This window comes from Procambarus clarkii, chromosome 35 (genome assembly GCF_040958095.1).
Source record: "Procambarus clarkii isolate CNS0578487 chromosome 35, FALCON_Pclarkii_2.0, whole genome shotgun sequence".
In the NCBI taxonomy this organism is placed as follows: domain Eukaryota; kingdom Metazoa; phylum Arthropoda; class Malacostraca; order Decapoda; family Cambaridae; genus Procambarus; species Procambarus clarkii.
Genome location: NC_091184.1, coordinates 36,677,473 through 36,686,064, shown reverse-complemented (window position 1 = coordinate 36,686,064; position 8,592 = coordinate 36,677,473). Strand labels below are relative to the sequence as shown.

Genomic DNA, 8,592 nt, shown 5'->3' with positions numbered 1-8,592 from the left:
TCCACCTAATTAGGGAAGGTTGAGGTCTCGTAGGAGTATATAACATTGGAATCCAAGGGCGAGATTCACGAAGCAGTTACGCAAGCACTTACGAACCTGTACATATTTTCTCAATCTTTGGCGGCTTTGTTTACAAATATTAAATAGTTAATGAGCTCCAAAACACCAGGAGGCTGTTTATAACAATAACAACAGTTGATTGGGAAGTTTTCATGCTTGTAAACTTTTTAATAAAAGATCGTTAGACGATCATTGGTGGGGTGATCCTGAACGGCATAGGTTCGAATCCTGGCCGGGTCAAAGAGTTCTTAGTGATCATGTTCTAATCATATTAGAACAATTTCACTCGGGTGAAAAGTATTAACAACTCTTGAAGTACACGATAATCATGATACGGAAGTTTTCTTTTTTAATATTGCTTATTTAAACGTTACTCGTCAAAGGTTCAAGTTATTGGCATATGATATTAGTTTAAGGAAGCTATGTTTGTCAAAAAGTGTTAAACCTGTGGAACAAATAATCCTAACTAATAATTTGAGTTTTGTCGTGGACAAGAAGCCTGTGTGTATATATATTTTAGGCTTGTATTGATGTCTCCCAAATGTCGAACTACTGACCCTCCCAGGATGCAACCCCACAACAGGTACAGTTGGGCAACCTATTTATTACTAGGTGGGAAGAGGCATTAGGTGAAACTTGCCCAACCATGTCTGTCCCACCCGGGAATCGTACCTGGTGTCTCGAATCCACGAACGTGTAGAATATTAATATAATATAATGTCTCCACTACCAGGGCTCATAAGACGTGGCTCTCTGTGTCTGGCTACACTTCCTGAAAGTCCTCTGACGTGGTGCGTTTAATTACTTTTTTAATTTCGAAAGTCTTTGTTGTTAGTGACATTCTACCCAGGTATGTTGCCTTGTAAACTTGATGCCAAGTATCCGTGTTTATCATCTTGCTCTCATATTTACACGATCTTTTGGAATTTGATGCCTATATAATAAATAATTAAATGCTAGCGTTCTGTTAGCTTGTTTCCACCAGGGAAATCAAAATAAGGAGTCACTTGTTCGAGTATTGTGACGTTACCCGAATAATGTTAATTTGTGAATTATAAATGAACGATTATAGGTTACTTTTGCTGTTTTTGAACTGCATTAGTTGCTTTTGAGGCCATGTTATTTGAGCAATTGGTCGTGTGGTCACGCTCAAGGGTCAGGTTAAAATGTTAAGTGATGTATCCATATTCACAAATCATTCCAAGTGCACGAGGATAAATGTTAAATTTTCCCGTTAAATGAACGTTGAGAAAAGTTTATTAAAGTTATATATATTTCTTCAGAGAACAAGTTTCATAAGATGTGCTGGATAACTGGTGACATTGACCAGGATGCATTCCATAACAGTTCCCGATGTACTGCTAGGTGAACAGGTGCATAAGGTGAAAGAAAATATGTTCCAGCGCCTACTTTACCATCAACCCAGCACCATACCAGGCACAACCACCCACGTCACCATCCCCAGCACTGTAGCTTCCAGCACCACCACCCCCAGCACTGTAGCCTCCAGCACCACCATCCCCAGCACTGTAGCTTCCAGCACCACCATCCCCAGCACTGTAGCTTCCAGCACCACCATCCCCAGCATTGTAGCTTCCAGCACCACCACCCCCAGCACTGTAGCCTCCAGCACCACCATCCCCAGCACTGTAGCTTCTAGCACCACCATCCCCAGCACTGTAGCTTCCAGCACCACCACCCCCAGCACTGTAGCTTCCAGCACCACCACCCCCAGCACTGTAGCTTCCAGCACCACCATCCCCAGCACTAGCTTCCAGCACCACCATCCCCAGCATTGTAGCTTCCAGCACCACCACCCCCAGCACTGTAGCTTCCAGCACCACCACCCCCAGCACTGTAGCTTCGAGCACCACCATCCCCAGCATTGTAGCTTCCAGCACCACCACCACCAGCACTGTAGCTTCCAGCACCACCACCACCACCCCCAGCACTGTAGCTTCCAGCACCACCACCCCCAGCACTGTAGCTTCCAGCACCACCATCCCCAGCACTGTAGCTTCCAGCACCACCACCCCCAGCACTGTAGCTTCCAGCACCACCACCCCCAGCACTGTAGCTTCCAGCACCACCACCCCCAGCACTGTAGCTTCCAGCACCACCACCCCCAGCACTGTAGCTTCCAGCACCACCATCCCCAGCACTGTAGCTTCCAGCACCACCATCCCCAGCACTGTAGCTTCCAGCACCACCACCACCCCCAGCACTGTAGCTTCCAGCACCACCACCCCCAGCACTGTAGCTTCCAGCACCACCATCCCCAGCACTGTAGCTTCCAGCACCACCACCCCCAGCACTGTAGCTTCCAGCACCACCATCCCCAGCACTGTAGCTTCCAGCACCACCATCCCCAGCACTGTAGCTTCCAGCACCACCACCCCCAGCACTGTAGCTTCCAGCACCACCACCCCCAGCACTGTAGCTTCCAGCACCACCATCCCCAGCACTGTAGCTTCCAGCACCACCACCCCCAGCACTGTAGCTTCCAGCACCACCACCCCCAGCACTGTAGCTTCCAGCACCACCATCCCCAGCACTGTAGCTTCCAGCACCACCATCCCCAGCACTGTAGCTTCCAGCACCACCACCACCCCCAGCACTGTAGCTTCCAGCACCACCATCCCCAGCACTGTAGCTTCCAGCACCACCACCCCCAGCACTGTAGCTTCCAGCACCACCACCCCCAGCACTGTAGCCTCCAGCACCACCACCCCCAGCACTGTAGCTTCCAGCACCACCACCCCCAGCACTGTAGCTTCCAGCACCACCACCCCCAGCACTGTAGCTTCCAGCACCACCACCCCCAGCACTGTAGCTTCCAGCACCACCACCCCCAGCACTGTAGCTTCCAGCACCACCACCCCCAGCACTGTAGCTTCCAGCACCTCTACGTCCAGCTCTACACAGTCCACAGCTTGATACTGTAGTGGTGGAGGTGCTGATGTTGTAGTGCTGTGTGTAGCCGTGCAGTAGGTGGTGGTGGTGGTGCTGGGGTTGGCGCTGGTGGCTCCTGTAGTGCCGGGGGGGGGGTACTTCAAGCTGTAGTGTTGAGTGTGAATGTTGTGCACACCTGCACATGTTGCAGGTGTGGTGATGATGTGGTGGTGTTGGAGGTTTTGCAGGCGAGGAGTGTTGGAGGTATTGAAAGATGTGGTGTTGAGGATGGCGTGTTGGAGGTAATACTGTTGATGGTGGTGATGTTGGTGGTGGTGGTTGTGGTGCCAGTGGTGGTTGTGTTGTAGATTGTAGTGCTAGTGGTGGCGGTGCTTGAGGTGCTGATGTAGGTGGTGGTGTTGTAGGTGGTGATGGTGAAACAGCCATTGGAAGGGGGGGGGGGCTCAGGATATGGTGATGGTGAAACAGCCAGTGGAAGGGGGGGGGGCTCAGGATATGGTGATGGTGAAACAGCCAGTGGAAGGGGTGCTTCAGGATATGGTGGTGGTGAAACAGCCAGTGGAAGGGGTGCTTCAGGATATGGTGGTGGTGAAACAGCCAGTGGAAGGGGTGCTTCAAGTAGTGGTGGTGAAACAGCCAGTGGAAGGGGTGCTTCAAGTAGTGATGGTGAAACAGCCAGTGGAAGGGGTGCTTCAAGTAGTGATGGTGAAACAGCCAGTGGAAGGGGTGCTTCAAGTAGTGATGGTGAAACAGCCAGTGGAAGGGGTGCTTCAAGTAGTGATGGTGAAACAGCCAGTGGAAGGGGTGCTTCAAGTAGTGATGGTGAAACAGCCAGTGGAAGGGGTGCTTCAAGTAGTGATGGTGAAACAGCCAGTGGAAGGGGTGCTTCAAGTAGTGGTGGTACGGAGAGTTTGGGAAGCGTTGCAGGACTCGGTGGGGGAGGCGGGTTAGGAGGCGGTGCAGGAGGCCGGGCTTCAAGAGTCTCATGTCTCTGGCAGCCCGCAAGCCACCATTGTTGGCGGGAGCAGCGGTGGGACGGCGCGGCGCCCCCACGCCTCCGGCTCCAAGTCCCAGAGTGCAACCTCGCAGCAGCTATGCTTTAAGCTCTCCTGTTCGAATGTTCATAATCTTATCGATTTTTGCATCACAGGTTCCCAAGACGCCGACTGTCTCTCCATTATGGAGCTTTACGCGTCCTGTTCCCCTCGGTATAGACTGAGGGGAACGTAGTCGCTGAAGGCTCTACTGAAGGCTTCTTTAAACATGTAATATCACTCTGGAGGTAATATTTGCAAGATTTATGACATTTAATCATTGAACAGTGATCTTGAATGAGATGTTGTTACTCGGTTGGTGAAGTTGTTGCAAATACTGATCTAAATCCACTCGCTGAATCAAGCTCACGGCATTATTTTTCAGAGTATTTTCTTTAAGCGACCTGTTTCCCCTCCCGCTACTCGTTCTAAGCCCCGCCCACTTATGTTGACGTAATCTCTGGCGACCGCCTGCTATTGGGCGACACTCCGAGGTGGGCGCTCTCGCCAACCAATCAAACCGCCATCGCGCCGATTATGAACCAATGATCTTGCGCTTACCCAGCATATCGACATGAATTCAGAAGTGTGGCGGCCTGCGCGGACCAACCAGGGCGCCGCCACCGCGTCCCCTCGCCTCGCGCCGACGACTTCCCCTCCTGGCGCCACGCGAAGGGACCCGTCGCCAGTCCCAGCTCAAGACCTCCAACTCCGGACCACGACACGCAGTAAGTGCTCCCTTTTGACTTTTTCTTAAGTGTCTTGGTGACCAGGCGAGTGTGCACTCTGTCTTAGATGTGCACTCTGTCTTAGAAAGTGTCTTGGAGTGCTCGGAAACCCCAGTTGTAAGTGCTCGATCGGGCGGCGCCACGCAGGAAGGCTTACAAGACCAACCGGTTGTGATCTTGGGCCAAGTTATCTCTCCAGTGATTATTATTCCCTCTGAGGGTAAAACATGGACGATAGGTTCTGTATCGCTCACTCCATCAACATAAGGCTATACACCGGGTGTCATTTGGCGCCTTCCTCGTCTGATTACGGCTAATAATGCCATTGTCTGTTGTGAGATGACAGGAAAGATGCCCCAGATATCTAGATGTGTTTCCATGGGCAGGATTTTCCTGGAGGGGGTAGAGGGGTATGCACAGAGAGGGTAGGTAGATTGAGGGCAGGAGAAGGGGGAGGCGGGTGGATGGACTGTTGCGAGAGAGAGAGGGGGGAAGAGAGTAACCAATATGGATTAGAAGGGGGGAGGGAAGGGGTTAAAAGAGAGAAAGGGGGAGGGGAGACTGGGCATGTGCAGGTGAGGAAGAGAGAGCAGGGGGGTATGTGGGGGGTGGGGGGGGCTGTGACTGAATTACAATAAAAATGATGAAACTCTGGAATTGAGGGAGAAAGGGTGCGAGAGGAGGAGAGAAGAGTGACCTCACTGGAGACCAAGACTAACTTGGGAGACTAACGAGACCCAAGAAACCACTAATTAGGAGAGAAGGAGAAATAAAAGGACACAAAAGAGGAGAGGAACCACAAATATGTCTTGGAAGAGGAGAAGAGAGGTAGGGTAGAATTAATGAAGCAGAAGTTAACAAAGCAGTGATGATATTTGATCAATGAACAAAGGTACCCTGCAAGATATCTTTCTCAGCGTCCTGCTCTCACTCATCTCCATCATCTAGAACCATGTTATTTCTTGTAACAAGTCGATTTAGTAAATAATATATAAACATTTAGTAAATAATATATAAACATTTAGTAAATAATATTATTTAACATTTATATAACATTTAGTAAATAATATATAAACAAAAATTAAATAATTGTGCTTTACAGTATTTCAAGATTGAGACAAGAATATTCCTCCTTAATGGAAGAATTGATCTTAATTAAAAGCCAGTTTGTGTTGACTAAGAGTAATACTCTTCTCTTACAGCAATATTCACATTATGAAATATTCTCCCTATTACAAGTAATATTCTATGCAAAAGCAGCACCTTTTTAAGACAAAAGAATCTTCCTTAATGTGGATATTTTAGGCAAGACAATCATTGTTGTAATCATATTCTGACCATTGAAAATTGCAATGAAAAGTAGTTTTAGGGGAATTTTTTGGCAGGAAGCTCATTGGCATCACTGTATTGGGGGGCAGTATAGTGAGTGGTCTCACTGTATTGGGGGGCAGTATAGTGAGTGGTCTCACTGTGCTGGGGGGCAGTATAGTGAGTGGCATCACTGTGTTGGGGGGCAGTATAGTGAGTGGCATCACTGTGCTGGGGGCAGTATGGTGAGTGGCATCACTGTGCTGGGGGGCAGTATGGTGAGTGGCATCACTGTGCTGGGGGCAGTATGGTGAGTGGCATCACTGTGTTGGGGGCAGTATAGTGAGTGGCATCACTGTGTTGGGGGGCAGTATAGTGAGTGGCATCACTGTGTTGGGGGGCAGTATAGTGAGTGGCATCACTGTGTTGGGGGGCAGTATAGTGAGTGGCATCACTGTGCTGGGGGGCAGTATGGTGAGTGGCATCACTGTGTTGGGGGCAGTATAGTGAGTGGCATCACTGTGCTGGGGGGCAGTATAGTGAGTGGTCTCACTGTGCTGGGGGGCAGTATAGTGAGTGGCATCACTGTATTGGGGGGCAGTATAGTGAGTGGTCTCACTGTGCTGGGGGGCAGTATAGTGAGTGGCATCACTGTGCTGGGGGGCAGTATGGTGAGTGGCATCACTGTGCTGGGGGGCAGTATAGTGAGTGGTCTCACTGTGCTGGGGGGCAGTATAGTGAGTGGCATCACTGTATTGGGGGGCAGTATAGTGAGTGGTCTCACTGTGCTGGGGGGCAGTATAGTGAGTGGCATCACTGTGCTGGGGGGCAGTATGGTGAGTGGCATCACTGTGCTGGGGGCAGTATAGTGAGTGGCATCACTGTGTTGGGGGGCAGTATGGTGAGTGGCATCACTGTGCTGGGGGGCAGTATGGTGAGTGGCATCACTGTGCTGGGGGCAGTATAGTGAGTGGCATCACTGTATTGGGGGGCAGTATAGTGAGTGGCATCACTGTGCTGGGGGGCAGTATGGTGAGTGGCATCACTGTGCTGGGGGCAGTATAGTGAGTGGCATCACTGTGCTGGGGGGCAGTATGGTGAGTGGCATCACTGTGTTGGGGGGCAGTATGGTGAGTGGCATCACTGTGCTGGGGGCAGTATGGTGAGTGGCATCACTGTGCTGGGGGCAGTATAGTGAGTGGCATCACTGTGTTGGGGGCAGTATGGTGAGTGGCATCACTGTGTTGGGGGGCAGTATGGTGAGTGGCATCACTGTGTTGGGGGCAGTATGGTGAGTGGCATCACTGTGCTGGGGGGCAGTATGGTAAGTGGCATCACTGTGCTGGGGGGCAGTATGGTGAGTGGCATCACTGTGCTGGGGGGGGGGGGGAAGGAGGTCACAGTAGGCCTCGTGCCGTGTGCAAAAATGACGTCATCGCGGTAACATGTCATGTGCAAAGGTCGGAAAATATCAGTTGTTGCGAGGAGGTCGGAAGAGAAGGACGCACGTCGTCGCCCCAGAGGAAGACAGGTATTTGTGGCTTATTGAGAAGAATTTGAGGAGCTTCGTGAGTGAAGCCTGTGTGGGCAGGTGTGCCTGATTGGCACCTGTCCCGTGACCGTCCTCACGCAAGTCATGACAGAGGAGCCGAGTAGTGACAGTCTAAAAAGTCGTGTGGCCGACGTAGCAGCGCGCCATATATGAACATAGTTGGGACGCGCGCCCCCATCTTTATATTTTGTGGTAAGAGCTTAGTATACTGCCACACGTTGCTTAATGCAGTGAGGTCACGTGCCCAGGGATCTTGTATTGTGTTTATGAATGTAGATTAGAAATTTTGTGGAGATAATGAAATGATATATAGAGTTTAAGGTGATTTGATTATGAAGGTCGAGAGCGACACGTGTTCGCTCGGTTGGGGTCAGGCGCTGACTGACGGGAAGAGCTCTCCGGCGGCCCGATAGTTTGGGTGTGGACTCGTCCAGGCAGGGGAGGACCCTCACAGTAGGGGTTGTCCAGGCAGGGGAGGACCCCCACAGTAGGGGTCGTCCAGGCAGGGGAGGACCCTCACAGTAGGGGTCGTCCAGGCAGGGGAGGACCCTCACAGTAGGGGTCGTCCAGGCAGGGGAGGACCCCTACAGTAGGGGTCGTCCAGGCAGGGGAGGACCCTCACAGTAGGGGTCGTCCAGGCAGGGGAGGACCCCTACAGTAGGGGTCGTCCAGGCAGGGGAGGACCCTCACAGTAGGGGTCGTCCAGGCAGGGGAGGACCCCTACAGTAGGGGTCGTCCAGGCAGGGGAGGACCCTCACAGTAGGGGTCGTCCAGGCAGGGGAGGACCCCTACAGTAGGGGTCGTCCAGGCAGGGAAGGACCCTCACAGTAGGGGTCGTCCAGGCAGGGGAGGACCCCCACAGTAGGGGTCGTCCAGGCCGGGGAGCACCCCCACAGTAGGGGTCGTCCAGGCCGGGGAGGACCCTCACAGTAGGGGTCGTCCAGGCCGGGGAGCACCCCCACAGTAGGGGTCGTCCAGGCCGGGGAGGACCCTCACA

The 8,592-nt window shown here is 51.8% G+C and overlaps 1 protein-coding gene across 1 annotated transcript in view; it reads left to right on the top strand.

Moving 5' to 3' along the window:
• Positions 1-4,394: 4,394 nt before the first annotated feature.
• The window catches only part of LOC123768544 (vesicular glutamate transporter 1), a 221,503-nt gene continuing 217,305 nt past the window's right edge, over positions 4,395-8,592 (top strand). Inside the window, exon 1 of the mRNA XM_069336351.1 lies at positions 4,395-4,735. The gene's annotated coding sequence lies outside the window, so the exon portion shown is untranslated. The remainder of the gene's footprint in view (positions 4,736-8,592) is intronic.